This window comes from Garra rufa, chromosome 25 (genome assembly GCF_049309525.1).
Source record: "Garra rufa chromosome 25, GarRuf1.0, whole genome shotgun sequence".
Taxonomy (NCBI): Eukaryota; Metazoa; Chordata; class Actinopteri; order Cypriniformes; family Cyprinidae; genus Garra; species Garra rufa.
Window position 1 is genome coordinate 234,027 of NC_133385.1, and position 21,039 is coordinate 255,065.

A 21,039-nucleotide genomic window follows, 5' to 3' on the forward strand; every position below is an offset into this window, starting at 1 on the left:
CTTGAGTAAATGCACTCAGTTACATCTCACTGGTTAGAAAGTAGGCTACCAGAAATCACAGATGAAACTAATTTCATGGTAATATTTATCTTTACTCTGTAATGGTAGAATATATAAAAACAACAAACCATGAGGAAAAGCCCTTCTCCCAATTGTGTATTACACACCCCTTTACTTGCTTCAGTTCTATAAAGGTGAATCAAGGTTACTTGATATCCGTGACAGGAGACTAGCTGAGCCAGATGATTCTCCTTGTTGTGTGAAGGCTGTTTGTGATCAACTGCTGGAAACACTGGTGTCCACTTGGAGAACACTGTCATCAAGCTCATGGATGAAGCTCTTGGAAAAAATAGTCTGCTTCTGAAAGTCGAGGGTGAATATCTCTCTGCAACAGAGTGTGCTGCCCTGGCCACCGCTGCAGATGAACTACTGTACACCAGCAAACAGATAACCTGTTACCTGAGGATCTTGACTGCTTCCTCATCCTTGTCTTGTCATCTGTGGTACGTCTGTGCACTTGTGATGCATAGATGTCAGTTAAGCCCGAAATTATTCATACCCCTGGCAAATTCTGACTTAAAGTTACTTTTATTTTGCCCATTCATCTTTAGCCATGAGCTCCAACTCTTTCAGGTGTCATCAGCCTGATCTTTAGCTCCTCCACAGATTCTCAATTGGATTTAAGTCAGGACTCTGGCTGGGCCACTGCAAAACGTTAATGTTTTTGTCTGCTAACCATTTCTTCACCACTTTTGCTGTGTGTTTTGGGTCGTTGTCGTGCTGAAATGTCCACTGGTGCCCAAGGCCAGGTTTCTCTGCAGACTGCCTGATGTTGTAGTTGAGAATTTTGATGTATTGCTCCTTTTTCATGGTGCTGTTTACTGTGATTAGGTTCCCTGCTCCACCGGCTGAAAATCACCCCCAAAACATTAGGTTCCACCACCATGTTCGACAGTGTTTGACATGTTTGACAGTGTTTGACATGTTTGACATGTTTGACAGTGTTTGACAGTGTTTGACAGTGGGGATGGTGTTCTTAGGGTTGAAGGCTTCTCCTTTTTTACGCCATATGAAGGCTACATCATTGTGACCAAACAATTCAATTTTTGTTTGATCTGCCCATAAAACAGAAGACCAGAAGTCGTCTTCTTTGTCTTGATGAGGATTTGTAAAGGTCTTATCTGGAGAAGTGGTGTCCTCTTGGTCGGTGTCTGTGGATCTCAGTGGTGTTCAGTGTCTGTTGGACTGTCTGTCTTGAGATGTTCCACCATCAGAGCCCAGATTCATCAGGATGGCTTTGGTGCTGATCCTTGGATTCTTTTATAACTCTCTCACTATCCTCCTGACCAGCACAGGTCTCACTTTTGGCTTCCGATCACGTCCTCTGAGATTTTTCACAGTATTTTTTAATAATACTTTGCACTGTAGCCACTGGAACTTCAAATCATTTAGATATGGTCTTATAGCCCTTTCCTGACTTCAGTCCTCAGTGAACTCCTTTGTCTTAGACATCAGGGTAATTAGGATACTTTAGAACAGTGTGGACTATTTGGAATGGTATAGAACTTTGGATTTTCCCATAGACTGTAACAGTTTGCAAAGGGTATGAATAATTTTGGACATGCCACTTTTTGTTAAAATGTAAATAAAAGATGAGAAATATTTTTTCCACAATGATGCCTCTTGTACTTCGTCTTATTATTTTTTGGAAGAAGCCTGTGTCATTTCTGGTAAAAAAAAAATAACTTGCTGGTTGAATAAAGGTCTTTAAGTCAGAATTTGCCAGGGGTGTGAATAATTTGGGGCTTGACTGTATGTGATTAGGAAGTTTCCACTTGACATCCGTCACTGCTCTGCAGAGGTCCTGTCCTACGGAAAGTACAAGTCAGCAGGTCTTCTCACACTTAGAATCACGTGCACCGGACAAGACGAGATGAAGAAGCAGTCAAGCTCCTTAGGCAACAGGTGGGTGGCCAGGGCAGCACAGTAGGCTCCAGAAAGGCCTTCTTGAAGATATTATGCAGGGAGAGGGCCACATCCTCCATTTGATCGGCTGTTCCAAGCTGATAAGCACATGCCATGGCGTCCTCCAAAGTGATAGGAGAATTAGAAACCAAGTCAAATGAAAAGGATACTTTGTTTTTCAATAAAAAAAGCTTGAGCTCCTCATCATTCTCTAAATAGCTCAGAAGTTTCTTAGCTCAGTACTCAGGGCTTGGTGCACTTTGCTCCTCAAGATCAAGGACATATAGGCAACACAGAAAGCTGAGCTGTTGGACCTGATTGCCGTCCATGGTTTGTTCCCCTCGTTGTAAGCTGCAGTCTTCTTAGCCTGGTCTGTGTCTTCCTTCTCCATCTTATGGATATGGTGGAGTTATTTGAGCTAGAGGTTGTCAGGACAGGTCTCATGCCGGTGAACATCTCTGCTAAGAGATCTTCTCCCTTGAATTTGTGAAGCAGACTTTTTATCCAAGAGCTTCATTCAATTCAATTCAATTCAAGTTTATTTGTATAGCGCTTTATACAATACAGATTGTTGCAGAGCAGCTGCACAAAAGTTTTAGGCTACTACAATATATTTAGTAGCTTATTAGTGGTGAATGCTGTATGTTGAGTCGATGTACATATGATATAAATATTAAATCAGTAACTGTGTAATCAAACAGATGATGAACACTAATTGCAATGGTTATGTGCTGTAATCGACTTGTAGGAAAATTATGTAGTGCTGTATGTTGTTTCAAGGCTGGCATCATCTGCGGTCCTCTGAGGGGTTGGCATCATCTCTTCTTCTGAATCCGGGCTGAATCTTGTGTAAACCCTAGTTACCACGGGATGGAAATCCCGTGGCAAAGACAGAGAAACAGAGAAATAATTAGCGTAGCTGCTGTTCCAACTTCCGACCAAACAAAAATGATGTGTTTAGCCCAAGCTGAGGAATATTAATGTGCATTTGATCAGATGTAACTGAAATTACAACGTTATGAGATACATTATGTGAATGCTTGGCTAAAGAGATGAGTCTTTAATCTAGATTTAAACATAGAGAGTGTGTCTGAACCCCGAACGTTATCAGGAAGGCTATTCCAGAGTTTGGGAGCCAAATGAGAAAAGGCTCTCCCTCCTTTAATGGACTTTGCTATCCTAGGTACTACCAAAAGTCCAGAGTTTTGCGACCTTAGGGAGCGTGAGGGATTGTAGCGTAGTAGGAGACTAGTTAGGGAGCGTGAGGGATTGTAGCGTAGTAGGAGACTAGTTAGGGAGCGTGAGGGATTGTAGCGTAGTAGGAGACTAGTTAGGTATGCAGGAGCTAAACAATTTAGGGCCTTATAGGTAAGAAGTAATATTTTGTAAGTGATACGGAACCTAATAGGTAGCCAGTGTAGAGACTGTAAAATTGGGGTAATATGATCATATTTTCTTGACCTGGTAAGGACTGTAGCAGCTGCATTTTGGACTATCTGTAGCTTATTTATTGAAGAAGCAGGACAACCACCTAGTAGTGCATTACAATAGTCCAGTCTAGACGTCATGAATGCATTAACTAACTTTTCTGCATCAGAAACGGGTAACATGTTCCGTAGCTTAGCAATGTTTCTAAGATGGAAGAATGCTGTTTTTGTAACATAGGAAATATGATTTTCAAAAGGTTGCTGTCTAATAAAACACCTAGATTTTTGACTGTAGAGGAAATAACAGTACATCCGTCTAGTTGCAGGTTGCAGTTTAAGAGATTCTGTGTACTGTTTTTTGGTCCAATAAGTAATATCTCAGTCTTATCTGAATTTAACAGTAGAAAATTATTGGTCATCCAGTCTTTCACATTTTTAACACACTCTGTTAACTTTGCTAAGTTAGAAGTTTCATCTGGTCTTGTTGAAATATATAGTTGAGTGTCATCAGCATAACAATGGAAACTAATCCCATATTTCCTAATAATATTACCGAGGGGTAACATGTAAATTGAAAATAGTAGAGGACCTAGGACAGATCCTTGTGGCACTCCATACTTTACTGGTGATAACTGCGATGACTCCCCGTTTAAATAAACAAAGTGGTAGCGATCGGACAGGTATGATCTGAACCATCTTGAAGCCTGCCCTTGAATACCTGTATAGTTTTGTAATCGATCTATGAGTATGTCATGATCTATAGTGTCGAACGCAGCACTAAGATCAAGTAAAACTAGCAATGAGACGCAGCCTTGATCTGACGCAAGTAGCAAGTCGTTTGTGATTTTTACAAGTGCAGTTTCTGTGCTATGATGGGGCCTGAAACCTGACTGAAATTCTTCAAAGATATTATTATTTTGCAAGAAGGAGCACAATTGAGCGGACACAACTTTTTCTAGAATTTTAGACATAAATGGAAGATTAGAAATGGGTCTGTAATTTGCCAATTCACTAGGGTCTAGCTGTGGTTTCTTAATTAGAGGTTTAATAACCGCTAGTTTGAATGGTTTTGGGACATGACCTGAAGATAACGATGAGTTAACAATATTAAGAAGCGGTACTTCTGCTACAGCTTCATGTGCTTCCACACTGGCTCCTTGTTGGAAACCTGATAGTCCTCTTGGTTTTCCTGTGCACTTCTACATCAAACGGGTCACAGAAAATGCATTCTTTATCAAAGAGAGAGCATGCTGACGCTTGTGCAGTTTTCGACTTCTGTGTTGCAGAGGGCTGGTCTGACATAGCTGAAGTAGAACTCTTCAATTGATCCATCTTGAATGTAAAGTTCAGGTATCAGTTCCTATGGTGCGCATGGTTCTCCAAGTGGACACCATCTAGTGTTTCCGGCAGTCGATCACAAACAGCCTGAATCAACTCGCTCAGCTAGTCTTCCGTCACGGATATCATGTAAATGAGACCATCACTCTTTGAAACACCTTTCATTGAATTGAAGCTAGCGATGCGGTCGTCAGATTCATTTGGGGCGGTAATACACAAGTGGGAGCAAGATGTCACAAGGTCCACATAACTGGCCCAGGTATCTAATGGTGGCTGAAGGTGTCCTGTGCGCTCAGTCTTTTGGGACTGTGATTGCCATTGACCATGATATGACCATGGCCACTACCTATTCTGAGTGAGAGGAGATGGGTGAGGGGAAGTAAGTGGATGAGAAGTAAAGGTGAGAGAAGAGTTTTTCCTGGATCTCTTTTAGTGAGATTTCAAAGCAGATGTCTGCATATTAATACAATGTTTATTGTCCGTATCTCAGAAGATCAAAGTGTCTGGGGTTCTTCAAGTCTTACAGGGTTCGGTCTGATCAATTTCCTGTTTTCCTCAACCAAATTACAGAGGAAAGATACATACAAGCATAAAATTAGTTTCATGGAACTGTGATTTCTGGTAACCCACTTACTAACCAGTGGTGAAATGTAACTAAGTCCTGTACTTAAGTACATATTCAAGGTACTTGTACTTGAGTTTTTCCATTTCATGCTACATACTTCCACTGCGCTACATCTCAGAGGCAAATATGTTACTCTTTACTCCGTTATCTGACATCTTTAGCAGAATATCACAAACAAACTGAATCCACTGTTAATGCAGGCAGCAGGACTGAAGCATGAAACAAGACACTTAATCAGTGAATTTGAGTTTGGGTGTATTATCAGTAAATTAATCACTATATATATATATATATATATGTTAGCCATTTATATTAATGTGATTCAGAGATGAAGGCCATAATACTAATGTTGTCCACACGGGGGAGCCACAGGATAGATCTCATTTCACCTGCCTTATTTAGTTCCGTTGAATCTCTTTCTCTTTCCTCCAAACTGCTCTGTAGCCTGCGCTCCAGTGGCGTCTGCCGTTGCTAAGCAACCATGACCTGCGCTCTCCATAAATATGCGAAAGTTTCAGCAAAGGATAAATGGATTTTCAGCATTAAAAATCGCTTGCAGTAGCTCTGCTATTATATTTATTCAAAATTATTATTCCTGTACAGCTATGATAAGCTGTTTCTCCAACTTGCCAGTGCTTTCAATGTTATAAAGGATAAGGATGAAGCTGATTGGTTGGTTGATGTCACATGACCTGCGGTGCGCTTGCAGCATTCTGAAAAGTTCATATGTTTTTATCTCGTTGCGGCGCGTTCGCGAATGGAAAAAACGAGTGCGTCGCACCACCTGCGCGTCTCCATTCTGAGCGTGCATACCGCACGTCAACAATCAGTGTGGTGTGAAAAGGACCCAAAAAATGCTACAATGTTTCATTTGTTGCCCTTGATCCGGACCAAATGAACAACAGATGTGAAAGCACCCTGAAAGACTGAAAATACAATGGACTTGTAGTAAAAAAAGCATATAAATTATTTTCATAAAGTTTAATAAAGCCCAATATAATAAGTAACTGTTATGCAAAAATACGACATATGTATTTGAATTTTTTTTTTTTACCTAAGTATAATGGTATTGACAATATATTTATAAAGTTGTCAGACATAACCAAAGACTATAGAATACCAAAGACATGTCACTCGTGTAGTTTTGAATGGGGAAAAATGCAACGGTCATCATGGCCGCGAAGCCCCGCCTTCTTAGTGAAAGAGCCAATCGTTGATGAGTAAGGTCAGCGCGTCACTCCAGCTGCAGTTAGAATTCCCGGTTGCTATAGAAACAGTCGGCGCTCTAACAGTGTGTTCACACCGCACACTTCAGGCAACGCTCCTAACGCATCTAGTTTGCACACTTCCCCTCAATAAACAGTGGCAAACTAGTAGGGAGTGGACATCTTCTCATGACCATGTTTCACTAGCTAACGAAATGGGAAATAATTACGTTGAGAAAAGATTTGATAACTTACCCGACATCTCTTCAACGATCTTCATCCAAGCAAGTTTCTTTACATTCCTGTCTTTATACAACAACGAGGACGGATCATACAATTCTCTGCGATTGCAGACGGCTACAATGAGCAATATATATATATATATATATATATATATATATATATATATATATATATATATATATAATAAAATTGAAAATAATTTTTCTCTGCTCCCGCTTCATTCAAGATACGTGTGGTGACGTCGCTACAGTGAGACGCTCTGATTGGTTGACGCACTATTCAGCTAGCTGAACTTCTGCGTTGCTTGCGTTTGCTGCGTTGACGCTTGAAACGCAGGTAACGCTTGAAAAGTTGACGGATCCAACGGACACACCGCACCGCAGAGCCTCTGACGGTCCTCTGACGGACTCAACCATAGACTTTACATGTAATCTTGCCGGGACTGACGCTGATGTTTGGGGCGGTGTGATGCACCATTACGGTGCGTTCACACTACAGCGTTAAATATGCGCTCAGTGCCGCTGGCAACGCTACAACGCCACTGCTTTGGGGTGTGTCAAATTTAGGGCAGAGCACGCCTCTGAAAAACAATGTTCACACCCTATTTATGTTCCATTGTCTTCTTTTAACGGCGGTTCGAAAACTAAACTGTAGCATATAATTAAAACATGCAAAGTACATTTACTTTTGCTTGACTTTTTCAATAATATGTGATTTCAGCTCAGTAATCCACCAGTTTCAGAAACACGCGTCATAATCTTGCCTTGCCTACTCTTCACAGCGATTGGTTGTCGCCGGCGTTTTGCGCTCGAAATTTGCATAAAGTTGAGGAATGCCCAACCTTTTGACGCTCTCAACGCTTTCTCCGCAACGCTTCCAATCCCAAAATGCACCACGCGACCGTTTACGCTCAACTTCCACATGAATGAATTGAAAACGCTCGCTTCGCCCCGCTCGCTTCGTGCCAGTGTGAACGCACCGTTAGACGTGTGTTCAGTCCTGCGCATGCGCACTGGCTCATCTAGCCGGAAAAATAAGCATTTTTATAACGCTATTAAAGCACAAGGAACTATATTTATGAGGCAGTTCTTGTTGGATTTCTTTGGAGATTTCAAATATGAAATTTAATCGTAAGTTTGGCAAACAGTTTTGGAGAATTTGATGTTTCCCCATTCAAAGAGATAGGAGCTGCTCTTGGATGCCTGAGAGGCGTTTCAAAGATGGCCGCCGAGTCACATGACTTGTCTTAAAAGGACTTTGACATAAGTGAATCTATGTCCAATTAAAGAGGTAACACTATATTATTTATCTATTTTAATATTGTGCACCCAATAATACTTACATAAAGACTCATGATGTGTTCATTGTGGAACTCAATCATCTACACAAACCATTGGACCCCGATGATCGCCTCGAGTTAAACCGCATTGTTTCAGTTACTTTCTGTGCAGTTGCCCACAACCCTTTGGTGACAGGACTTTAAAATAACAAAGAGGGAAAATGATAAAAGGCATGACTTAAATCGCACTTGTGAGCAAACTACATCCAAGCTCCAGGATCCGTATTTTTATTTTATTTATTTTTTTCTTCATTTGAACGGCTTTTCAAAGATTTCTTTAAAAGATAGAAACGAATTTACTATAATCTTGGAAAAGATATTGCTCCTATTTGAAAGTCGAGAAAGGTCCAATCACATGAGGCCAAAATATATAAAATCAATATTGATTGGCTGAGATCTAATGTGGGAGGATCTGGGCACAGCGCCCCGAGGAAAACCTGAAACCGAGGAAAAACTGAAAAGAGCCAATCAGAGCTCAGCCTCAAGTCACGTGCGTCTCCGCACATACAAACAAACAAACAAAAAACATATTTTTTTTTATAGGTGCTAACATGACTCCCAGTCGAATAGTATACTGAATGACTGAATAATGCAGTTTCGTGATTGTTTTGTAATGTATATTGAACATATTTTTGAGTAGTCTTCTTCCTTGATGGAGCGGCACCTCAGCGCCCTCTACTGACCAGCCCCCACTGGTACATTCATCTTTTCAGACAGTTTCTTGTTACATTCAAGTTGTCTGCCATAACAACACTAATTTGTGGAGATTCAGCACATTGTGAGTTCCACATATCTGAGCATAAATTAATTTTATTACATTTGAATTTGGATACATGTTTAGATATTATCAATGGCTACGTTTTGTATTTATCTGTTTTTTTTGTTTTTTGTTTTTTTTTAATTGTGGTTGTTGTTTGAAACTTTGATTTAAAGTGTCAGTTATTGTATTATTATTAAAAGTCACATTTATAAAACACTTTGTTACCCCAAACTACAGATAAAAGCCTGATCAGTGGCATTCAAGTAATCAGAATGCAGCTACCTTTTCCATACACTTCCCCTTTAAATAACGCGACGCTCTGCGATCTCTCTGTGTGTACGTCCGTAAGGATGCGTTACATTCGACAAAGCGCTTTATAGGACGCATTGATCTGGTGAAATAGCGAATTGTACTATACCAATATTTTGTAACATGCAAAACATCTTTTAACAATTCATTCGTGCAAAAATGCACACCTTGTAGACCAAGTTCGCAACATGATTTCTTGACTTTAATTTGTGTACTTCTTCATTTTATTCATTTGTGCTATTTACATAGTGTTATTTTAAGTTTGTAGTCTCCAGGTACAGAAACCGAATAATCAACTGTAAAATAGCACTGCATAGTCTTCACTGTATGAATTAAATATAGATAAATTCTTGTTAAAACTACAAAGTAAGTTAGTTGGGTTAACATTAAGAACATCATCAGCAGTAGAGAGTAAATCAGGCGAACATCCAATTCATTTCTCAACTGTTTACTTTCACTTAAAACATAACCGACAGTTCTTTCGAGGATACTCTCCAAGACAAAATAATTCGACATAATTTAGTATGTATTTGTCAGTTCAAGAGCTATAGAGAGGCAAATTCGATTCTCAAGCGCTTTGAGATGCGTCTCTCTGCGAGCGTCCTTTCACATCTTTTTGTGTTTGCGTGTTTTAAACTGGCCATTTGTGTTAGTTGTGGCCATCCAGGACCAGTGTTTGACACCCCTGGGTTACAGGAATAAGAATAAACCTAAGGCGTTTGCAAAGGTATGCTTTATCTGTGTGATTCCACTAGATGGCGCTATTAGCACAGAAACTGAACACTGCCTGACAAAACTATTTTGAAAGATTTAGGGAATAGTTCCACCAAAAATGAAAATGTGCTCACAACCAGGCTATCCGAGATGTAGATGAGTTTGTTTGTTCATCACATTTGTATAAATGTGTCATTCCATCACTGTCTCACCTATGGATGTGAATGGGTGCCGTCAGAATGAGAGTCCAAACAGCTGATAAAAACATCACAGTAATCCACACCAGTCCAGTCCATCAGTTCACATCTGGAGAAGACAAAAACTCAAACAAATCTATCATTAAGACGTTTTTAACTCAAAGTTCATAATCCATAATAACACTTCCTCTGAAAAAGTGGTCTGGTCTGAATCAGGAGAGAAATCTGCGCAGATCAAGCACCGTTTACAAGCCAAAACAGCTCTGAACAAATATGTGGCTGGATTTTGATGAAGTTTCATTATCAGTTATGGACTCAATTGGAGTTAAAAATGTCTTGATGGGTTTGTTTCAGGTTTTGTCTTCTCAAGATGTGAACTGATGGACTGGAGTGCTGTGGATTATTGTGATGTTTTTACAATACAATACAAGTTTATTCATATAGCACATTTAAAAACAACCAGCGTTGGCCATGTTGTGCTTTACAAAAGCAAAAATAAAAAGGCAATACAAATACAAAGCCATTTAAATCATAAATGGACCATATAAATATTCTAAAAATGAATCTTAAAAAAAAAGCAAAATAAAATTGAGAAGAAAAATCAAGAGAAATTAGTGTTGGGTAATGTTGAACGCCTTAGAGAAAAGGTAAGTTTTCAGAGCAGATTTAAAGACTGACAGGGTTTGGGCAGATCTGATATAAATCGGAAGGCTATTCCATAACCTAGGACCGATCACCTCTATTTGGACTCTCATTCTGACGGCACCCATTCACTCCAGAGGATCTGTTGCTGAGACAGTGATGGAATCACACATTTATACAAATCTGGGCCCGTATTCATAAAACATCTTGGTGCAAAGAGTTCCTTCTAGTGACAGAATTCTTAGAAAAGTGGATGTTTCACATTCCACATCAAATTAAAGAAAGGATCCGAGTAAAGAAAAAAGTATTTCAGAAAGCATCTTAACCCTTAAAAGAGGTCTTAAGGTCTAAAATTGTTAGGAGTATGAATGAGGACTATTAAGAGTTTCTTTAGCAGTGGAGAACATTGACAAAACATGAGGAGGACAGAAATATTCTGCACACAATGCATGACAGTGAGTTAATAAGATGAGACACGTTAGATAATGTTTGTGAATGATTTTATTAGAGACATGCTAACATCTCTGACAGAAATAGAAGTAATCACTAGATTTATTACATGAACATATTTGTCAACTGGAAACAATGCAACTGTGCAGCAGAGATGATTTGGGTTTGTTTACATCCTTCTATAAGCAAAGAGATCACACCAACAATTACAGCACTTTCACAACCGCAATGTGCTGCTGTTCTGATTAAATACAACATTAACAGCCTGATTAAAAAAAAAATCACTTTCCACACTAAGATAAATGTGTTTGTCTTTTCTGTTGATTGGTCCTGAATCACTCCTAAGCTAAGACTCCTCATAGGAATGGTTTATCTAAATTAGGAGCTTTCTGAGAGGATTCTTAGAATGTTTAAGAATACGGGTCCTGACCGACAAACAAACTCATCTACATCTCGGATAACCTGGCTGTGAACACATTTTCATTTTGGGGGAAACTCTTGTAGTCTCTTCACACCTCTTTAAAAAAACAAAAAAAAATTAAAAAATAAAAAAAAAGTTTCAAAAGGTCACACTAGTGGGAAGAAACACTTCTCCAGGGCCTGTGTTCACAAAACATCTTAAGGCTAAAGAAGCTCAGAACTCACAGATTTAGGAGAAAATCTTAGAAATAATGGACGTGTCCTAAATTGAGGTGCTCTAAAACCAGCTCCTAAATCTGTGAGACCTACGTCACTGAGACCAAGCCACAAACTGTCCTAAAATGTCTGTTGCCGACTGTCTGCCTCAGGACGTAAACATTTTAGAAATATTTGACAATGATCAGCTTTTAAAAAGGTATTATCCTCACTCCACATTTCCTTTAATTATCCCCTTTGTCTTACTATTAATGATTATTCTACTGTTAATTAAAAGGCTGTTTATGCATGTTCACTAATCGTTTACGTGAAGCACACAGTAGTCAACATTTGAAGAGGATCAAAAAAGTTAAAGTTGTTCCAAGACAAGAACGGGTATTGTTTTGGTTTTAGGACAACTTTGATGAAAGGTTTTGATTCACTTCAAATTTAATTAGTGACACTTAGCCTGCATTTAAAATCTTTATTTAATGTGGCAACATTTGCTTTTAACCTTTATTTGAATATAGCAACATATCACACTCTACAATATTTCTATGAATAAATGTCTGACAGAGACCCCTATCAGCCAATCACAGTGTGCATAGTTAATGAGCATGCTGACATCATCCATAGTAACGAGCTCAACCCCGCCCCTTACTCTCAGCTCAAGACTCCTCTATTCCTGAGTAAGTTTGTCTCAGCAGCTTTGGGAATATGTTTTAAAAGAAGACTCTTAGCTAAAAACATTTACTGCTATTTAGGAGAACTCTTAGTGCTAAGATCAAATGTTTTGTGAATACAGGCCCAGATGTTTATATTAAGGAGTCCAAAAGATTTTAAAGGGTTAAAAAGACATGAGGCATTAATATCTGGGTTTGATTTGCTTTAACCCATCATTAAACCTGATTAACACAGACCTAAATGACGACACGTTTGAACTCGTGTGAAAGAAATGAAACCTCTGTGAACGTTAATATTGAGAAATGAAGACCTCACAACATCAGTGTTGGTTTTTCCACAGTTTTATTAAAAGATATTACAAATGTCTAGACGTGGGGTCTAGAAGTTGATGCCGACAGGAAGCCGAGTGACCTGAAGATTAGACGGCTGCGGAAATCCTGATGGAGAAAGAAACAATTAGTAAAGACAGAAGAGTCCCTCACTAACGGTCAAACATGTGGAAGACCATCCAAATACAGTAAAGCAAACCAACAGCTGCTACAGTTGACCGGCGTTTAGCTGGAGTTCAGTTTATAAAGCAGGAGACTCTCTAAATAAACCCAAAATCACCTGATCAACACTAGTCTACTGATTCAGCTGAATCTCAAAGTTGTGCACTTGACTGAAGTCATTAATTCACTCCCGTTTTCATTGTTATCTCACGTCTAACAGCCTCTGAACTGTGAACCATCATATCAGCCCTTCAATAAGAACAGGAAGTTAATGTAGAATCAACATCAAGGTTCAAATAGGGCTGTCACGATTATGAAATCTAGCTGATCATCAATTGTCTAAGAAATAATTGCGATTGTCTGTTTTATGCTTTGACATACATTTTTATGCACATTTTTAATTAAATTGTCAATTGAAGAGATCGCGTTCTAACGCACGCAATAGACTGAAACTTGCCACAAAGCAGCGGCAGAAGAATGTGTCTGGGGAAATAGAGATATTTGACTTAATAAACAAGTGTATTCGGAGTCAGTGTCGCAAAGATCAAACTCACAATCCCTTTTTCGGATGCGCCTTTAGAGAGAAATGCATATTTACATAATGAAAGAGTTTTAATAATTTGTTTTATTTAAGCAATAATTTAAAGCTTTCTATAGATATAGATCAGATCTGTGAGTCTTGGTTCATTTTTGTGAAGCGCTCCTGTTCAAGAATGAGACGCCGAAAGCGCGTCATTGTGGTTTTCTTTATTTTATAAAAGCTCTGTCTGTAGGGTTTTGTTGATATTGTGAGTGCTCACACAAATACAAGATCCAAATGATGGATTACTCTTACATTTGAGAGCAAAACTGTAAAAATGCAAGTGTTTGCACTGGCGCCTGCGTGTAAAGCGCTTCAGTTTCCTCTCTCTCCGCAAAACATGCACGTGTTAAACCATCAGAGAAGCACCTAATAGCACACATTTATCTAGGTTTAACGTATAACTTTGATTCATACTTGAACTGTGTTTATATCTATATTTTTTTATTTTAGGCTTGTCGTGAGGATTTTAAAAAAAGCTGTTTGTTAGTTTAAAAAAACCTAAATCTTTTTAATGAACAAATGACTTTGCCATTACATACAAAACTGAAGTATTTTAGTCATTTGAAACCGTAAGCTGTTTGCAGTGTGTGTGAAACCAAACGGAACAAATATTTGTATTAAGAACAAAATCCAAATGCTTTATGTTCAAGACACAAATATAGTGATTCGAGTCGGCTCACTTTCAATAACTCCATAAACCTGATCGCTTTTTGATCCAAGATCAAGTCCAAAAAGCGCTTGTAAAGAGCGATTATGGAAACACAGACTGTGAAGCAGCCTGAACAAGCAGAAAACACACAATGCCACATCCACTGTCCTTTGGATAAATGTTGAAAATAATGAGCGTTTTGTCACAATAACAGACACTAAATGTGCAAAATGGCAAAACGTTGCTATGGTTTCCAAACTGTCAATCATCACAGTTTCCAGACCTTTAGGGGACTTCACTCCTGCGTTTAAATGCTGTTGTCACTCCTGGAACTCAGTGTTTGTGGCCTGTGTGAATGCACTGCCTTTTAGTGGATGCTAAAGGAGCGCAATAATCTCGTTGTCTGAACTGACCACGATCAGACAGTTATTTAATAATCGTGACAGGCCTACGTTCAAAAACAAGTGTGTGAAAGACTCAGGGTTTGTCAGGAACAGAATCCAGCAAACACGGGAAACTCTTTCAGTTGTTCTTCCTGTACTATCGATGACCTGGAGACCAGAGTCACTCCACAGTCACTTTCGATACAGGACCCACCAGCGACCCAATGATGACTCTCACCAGAAGCTTGAGCATTTCCCTGATGTCCGTATCGACCTCGATGACCTCCTGATCCAGACCAGACACCTGCGGAAACACAATCACAAACCAGATCAAACCACATCTAAACTTCACTTTTAAACGTCAGAAGTAGGGATGCTCATAATGATCCGACAGTAAGAATTTTAACTGATTATTACTATCAGATAAACTATCAGTTGATAATGAAGTCATCAGATATGTCTGTGATTGGCTATTGCTCCACACATGTGACAGCGGATGGCAGTCCCGAACCGCAAAATTGAAAGGGTTTTTGTGATGGTGTTTTTGTCGTGGATCTAACAGTTAGCAGGCAGCGTTCCAGTCTATCGTACAGCATGTGGACATGTTAAAAACTAGGCACACTGAGGTATTGGCTGGTCTGCTATATATTTTATGTCCAACGGGAAGAACAAGAAGACCGGTAACGTTCTGCAAAACGTATAGAAGGATACAGTGTGGTTTAGTTGTCATCTTAAAGCTACAGTATGGGATTTTTGGCCACCAGGGGTCACTCAATCAAAATAATAACAAAAGACGTACTTTAGGCTCATGGGAGTTCAATGCCAACCAGCCATATAGCATCTCCAGCAGAAAACATGTTCACTGACGAGGTGTTAGACTAATGGATTGGTATTTCTATTCTTGTTACGTTTAGTTACGGCTGTTCACTTTCTGTAACGTTAATGCCATTCTAATGAAATTGCCGCGAGGTAATAAAACGTTAACTTGCTAAGTTATCAGTAACGCTAGCTAATGTAAGATGAGTCTACTAACGTTAATGTATTCAGGCGTCTCCTACCCTGGTCCTGGAGAAATACTGTCCCGACTTTTTGCACTCCAACCCTGTTTTATCACACCTAATTCTAATAATTATCTGTTTGATAGTCTGAATCAGGTGACGTTATGTGCGCTTGGAGTGAGAATGTATAATGTTCATCTGTTAAAGAGCACATCATTTTGACATTTGTTCACAGAATGTGAACAAATATAAACAATATAAATATAAAGACTAGCTACTACTTTTTCTTCATCTCCTCTTTGCTTCTGTTCCCCTTTGTATTTGACGGTTCCGCAGGAAGTTAGAGAAACTAGAAGGGTCAAAGGTTATATGACACCATAGACGGGCGACAAAACAGAAATAAAGAAACGCCCCATGTCTTCGAATTAAACTATAAATTTCTCCAGATTTGAAAGTTCATGGAAACTGTCAGGATAATGAATTTTTGCTATTTTTAAAGCTGAAAAATGACATATTGTGCCTTTAATTAGATAGTTATTAAATGTATATATATTTAGTGTAGGCCTATTTATTTTCCTGTTTTTATATAATTTATTCTGATCTTCTGTGTTCTCAGAAGCGCTGCTGGTGCGTTATAATTTGAGTATATGTCAATACAGTTTTTGTTGTTGCTCTGTTGCTGCTGTTTGCACGATAAAATGAAACATTTGCTTGTATTTTTTATGTATCATCACAGATACTCGTGCATTCTATTTTTATTTTAAACTAATTCATTATTCAAGTTGTATCATTTAACGGTTAATGTTGGGATAAGGAGCAGCGGTTGTCGGTCAGGGAAATGAACTGAATGAGCATCTCTAGTCAGAAGAAGAGAATTCATTTCAGTAAGAGACTGTGTGAAAGACTCAGGGTTTGTCAGGAACAGAATCCAGCAAACACGGGAAACTCTTTCAGTTGTTCTTCCTGTACTATCGATGACCTGGAGACCAGAGTCACTCCACAGTCACTTTCGATACAGGACCATCAGACACAGACACAGACACAGGGACGCACCTCAGGCTCGTAGTCTCCGTGTTCTGGCTCTTCCTCCTGCAGTTTGATGAAGACTCCTCTGACTGGACATCTCTGGATGTGCTTCGTCCGGTGTGTGACGTTCCTGCAGAGACACACGGACGGCTCGTTCACATCAGTGCAGATGCTGGTCTTCAGCGAGCCGTACGCCGCTAGCCATGCCTTCACAACGCAATCACTATCGGACACAGAGAAGATCATTAGTGTTTCTGCGTGAACACACATCAGCTAGCACTTCCTTACAGCGGCAACACATGATATTCCTTCTGCCGTCTCTGTGCTTAATATTAATAAAACGTAAAAATATAAAGAGAAATCACTCACTGCTCTTGAATGACGCATAAGAAACAAAGCATGTTTAACTATTACAGTGAAGACAGCGTTTTAATTTACATTCAATTTCTGTAGTATTGTTAGACTACTTTATAAAAATAAAAAAAAATACTGAATTAGTTTTATCTCAAGCACTGCTTTTTTTTTTGTATCCCTTTTTCCTGCTGTATTGCCATCTTTAAATGAATCACTAATATAAAGTTTTGGACCCTATCATAATCGTGTTAAATAATCGTGATTACAATATTGACCAAAATAATTGTGATTATGATTTTTGCCAAAATCGAGCAGCCCTAATCAATAAACATCATTTTGCTGCTCCATAACGTCAAATTAACCTCAAAGACATTCTGTGGTCAGAATCTCAATCAAGTAGAAAATAATTAACTCTAGAAACTAGAATTTTGTTAATATATTAATGTATTACTGCATCTTTACGTAAACCATTCTTCAATATTTAATGTGTGCATAAATCGGTCTTGAAAGCAAGTTATTACAGCCACTGTTTAAATGTTTATGTAAACAAGTTGAGTTCATATAAAAACTGCCTTGAATGTGCAATTCAACCGTTTACATGCAGTTTAGTTAGGAGTGTGTGATATGACGATTTTTGCTCATGGAAGATTAAAATGTCTCCGCGATCTGCTTTTGAATAAATATATATAATATATTGAATAATATATACTGTACAACAGCACACACACATTCACTGACGGGACGCTGCACTTATTCAATCACTAAATACATTACGTGCATGTGCTTTAAAGCCTTGCCGGTTGAATAACATCATTTCATCCGTGTGCTGTTGTGTCATGTGCTTCATAAGCGTGTTCACCTGAAGCGTGCGCTAAACGCTTGTCAAACAGCACCTGACTACTGGACTCAGCTATCTTTGCCGTCTGATTGGCTAATACTGTCAAAAACACACAAGGGTTACATGTAAACAGTTTAGTTCATATGTGAACCTGTCATTCTTTGTATCCATTGTGTTACCTTGTAAGGTTTTGGTTTTAAAATAGGGAAATAAGTTTGGCTGTGCTGCTCTACAACTTGTAAAACAGTAAGACCAACACGACAAAGAATTGTGTTAAAATCGTGATCTATGTTTGCCATATCGCCCGCCCCTAAGCTCAGCTTTTATTTGCGTATTAGATCAGTGTCAACTAAGTCTGTGTGAAAGACTCAGGGTTTGTCAGGAACAGAATCCAGCAAACACGGGAAACTCTTTCAGTTGTTCTTCCTGTACTATCGATGACCTGGAGACCAGAGTCACTCCACAGTCACTTTCGATACAGGACCCAGCAGAGACACCTCTTTACATCGACGCGCTTTGATTTCAGCTGAATGAAAACCTTCTGTTTAAGTATTTTGTTACAAAATGAATCACTAGCCCACAAACACAGGAGTCAAGTCCGACCGTTTCACTCGAGGACGCTTCACGGAGATCAGAGAAAGACAATCGGAGCTGTGCTGGTTATAATGGAGCTGTGTGAGATTGCGATGAACTAAGACGAGTGACAGCTTTTAATGATTATTAGGGGAGTTTGTAAATGAGATACTCATTTAATACAACAGTTAACTAAACAAGAAGTTAATATTAAATGACTTACGTTGTCTGACTATAACACTATTGCCTGATTTTGCCGTTTCTTCGTCAAAAATAGTCAGAAGCGAGTCACAACTGAGCCGCTGCGCATCTCCATTCAAACACAGTGGTGTTAGGTTTATGAATGAACTCTTAAACGAATCTAGTGAGTCAATGATTCCATTTCCCATTCATAAAGACAGTCACTTGCTTTATTCCTGAATGAATCAGCTGTTCGAACGAATCATATGAATGAATGATTCAGTATTAAAATCAGTGTTTTGCCGCAGATTTACTTTAATTTTTAAAGTATATTCTCAGTTTTTTAAATTTAATATTTCTGTATTCAAAGTGTTATATTTAAAACATTCTTAATACTCTTGTTGGAATGTTTCGCCAATAAACGCAGCTAAACTCAGCTAAAGTAAACATTACAGCTCATAATCCCTCAGCAGAGAGGGGCGGGGCAAGCAGAGCTCATTTGGATTTAAAGGGGCCATGTCTTAAAATGAGTTGATATTTTGCAGAGCTGATTTTGACAAGGTAAAAGGCTGTTTTTATACACTATTGAGAATTTTTAACCAAAGTATATTAGACTTTTCATTAAGACCCTACAGAATCATATGAACTTGTGGAAAATGGGCATCCGACTACCCCTTTAATTAAGTTAGAAAAATGCCATTACAAAGGTAAAAACAAAATTCCCCTGTAAATCACTTTGAGCTAAATATCACCTCGTATTAATAGGAAGGCTAATATTTTCTCAGATTTTATGGATTAGAATGAGTTCCTGAAAGTTTGACAAGTGCTCCTAACAACAAAAGTAAGAGAGCCCTGAGGGATGCGCTCTTTTTTTCCAAAAAACTATGTTTTCCAGTTGAGTCGTGATCAATAGAGTTCAATGGACCTGACGATGCTTTAGGAAACGCAGTCTTGAATTATAGAGTGATTATATGAGTTTGGACCGGAACCAGAGTGAAAACAACAGCTGTGATAGTCACCTGAACGCATTCTCAGCTACTAAACATCTACCAGATCGTTATAGTGCTGCTTCCTACCAAACGCTGTCTGATGGCGGTCTCCTCGCCGGTGTTAGTCGTTGTTCAGGCGGCTGCAGTCCTTCTCCATAAGACCCGAGCCGCCTTCTTCACGGTTCTGGTTCTGACGCGTCCCTGCGGAGACAGATACAGATCCGTTACCACACCGCAGTGGTCAGTCAGATCAGCTGCTGCCCCAGAAACACACTGATGAAGAACCAGAAACGGCAGTAAATGTTGGCGCGCGCTCTAATCTGCCTCGTCATACTCACGCACGCGCGCGCCACTCAAACTCTGCGTCAGAGTCCGCTCTCTGTGTTCATGAACCGAGCAGCGAAACACACGGATTACAGCAGATTATAAAGAGACAAACACTCGGATACCCACCATGACGATCCGGACAGCGGAAGAGAAGAGAGAGGGCAGTACTTGGGCAGGGAAAGAAATAGAGCCCGACCGGAAGTCGAGCAGACAGAGACGCGGCAAACGCCACTCACTGACCTCTAGCGGCGGAGGACACACACTGCAGCTGCGCTCCTCACGCACTGGTGCGTAACTCCCATCAAAAATACCGTAGTAAATCATGGTAAATACAGCTCTCCTTCTAGAAGCTTCTGAATCAATTGTATTTCAGCATTTGCTGATAGCACATGACATTGGTATTAAAGCAGAAACACGTACAATACCGTTCAAAAGTTTGGGGTCAGTACATTTTTATTGTTTCTTTTTTTTTTTTTTTTAAGAAATTAATACTTTTATTCACCAAGGATGTATTAAGTTAAACTTGTTATTCATGAAAGAATCCTGAAAAAAAAATCACAGGTTCCAAATAAATTTGTTGATATTCTCCAACATTGATGTTTCTAATAATAAATCAGTATATTAGAATGATTTCTGAAGGATCATGTGACGCTGAAGACTGGAGTAACAAATGATGAAAATTCAGCTTTTCATCACAGGAATAAATTCTATGTTAAAGTATGTTATGATAAAAAACAAGAACATACAATTCGGTACAAAATATCAGCAATACTGATACTTGAAAGGTTACAAACATTCAAACAATAAAAAAACAAAACAAGTAATAATACAAAATAAAATAAACAAAGCAAAAAAGGGCCACTGTACATAAAATTCCTTGTGCAGAGCAAATTTTAACAGTTTTCATAGCTTTCTCATTTTTATATATTGAAATCAAATGAATATAATTTTCCATGTCTCTTAAAAAGACCACAAAGACAGGTTTAGAATTTGAGAATTTACATTTGTAAATATAAAATTTGCTTAAGAAAAGAATTAAATTTATAATAAAACAAGTATTTGTTGTACATCTGTAGATGGATTGCGTAATCTGATTTCAATAATGAAGTGCTTGTGATTAGATTAAATTACATTT

At 38.8% G+C, this 21,039-nt stretch overlaps 1 long non-coding RNA gene and 3 other non-coding genes across 4 annotated transcripts; all 4 read right to left on the bottom strand.

Annotated features, from left to right (window-relative positions):
* Positions 1-12,838: 12,838 nt before the first annotated feature.
* LOC141301927 (uncharacterized) lies at positions 12,839-20,082 on the bottom strand. The gene is made up of 5 exons (XR_012342260.1): positions 20,031-20,082; positions 19,665-19,778; positions 16,671-16,866; positions 14,858-14,923; positions 12,839-12,950 (listed from the first exon to the last, which is right to left on the bottom strand). It is a non-coding gene; the product is annotated as an uncharacterized lncRNA (long non-coding RNA).
* On the bottom strand, positions 14,702-14,828 carry LOC141302212 (small nucleolar RNA SNORA71). The gene has a single exon (XR_012342321.1). It is a non-coding gene; the product is annotated as a small nucleolar RNA SNORA71 (small nucleolar RNA).
* LOC141302213 (small nucleolar RNA SNORA71) lies at positions 16,511-16,637 on the bottom strand. Its single transcript, XR_012342322.1, has one exon. It is a non-coding gene; the product is annotated as a small nucleolar RNA SNORA71 (small nucleolar RNA).
* On the bottom strand, positions 18,192-18,318 carry LOC141302214 (small nucleolar RNA SNORA71). Its single transcript, XR_012342323.1, has one exon. It is a non-coding gene; the product is annotated as a small nucleolar RNA SNORA71 (small nucleolar RNA).
* Positions 20,083-21,039: the final 957 nt, after the last annotated feature.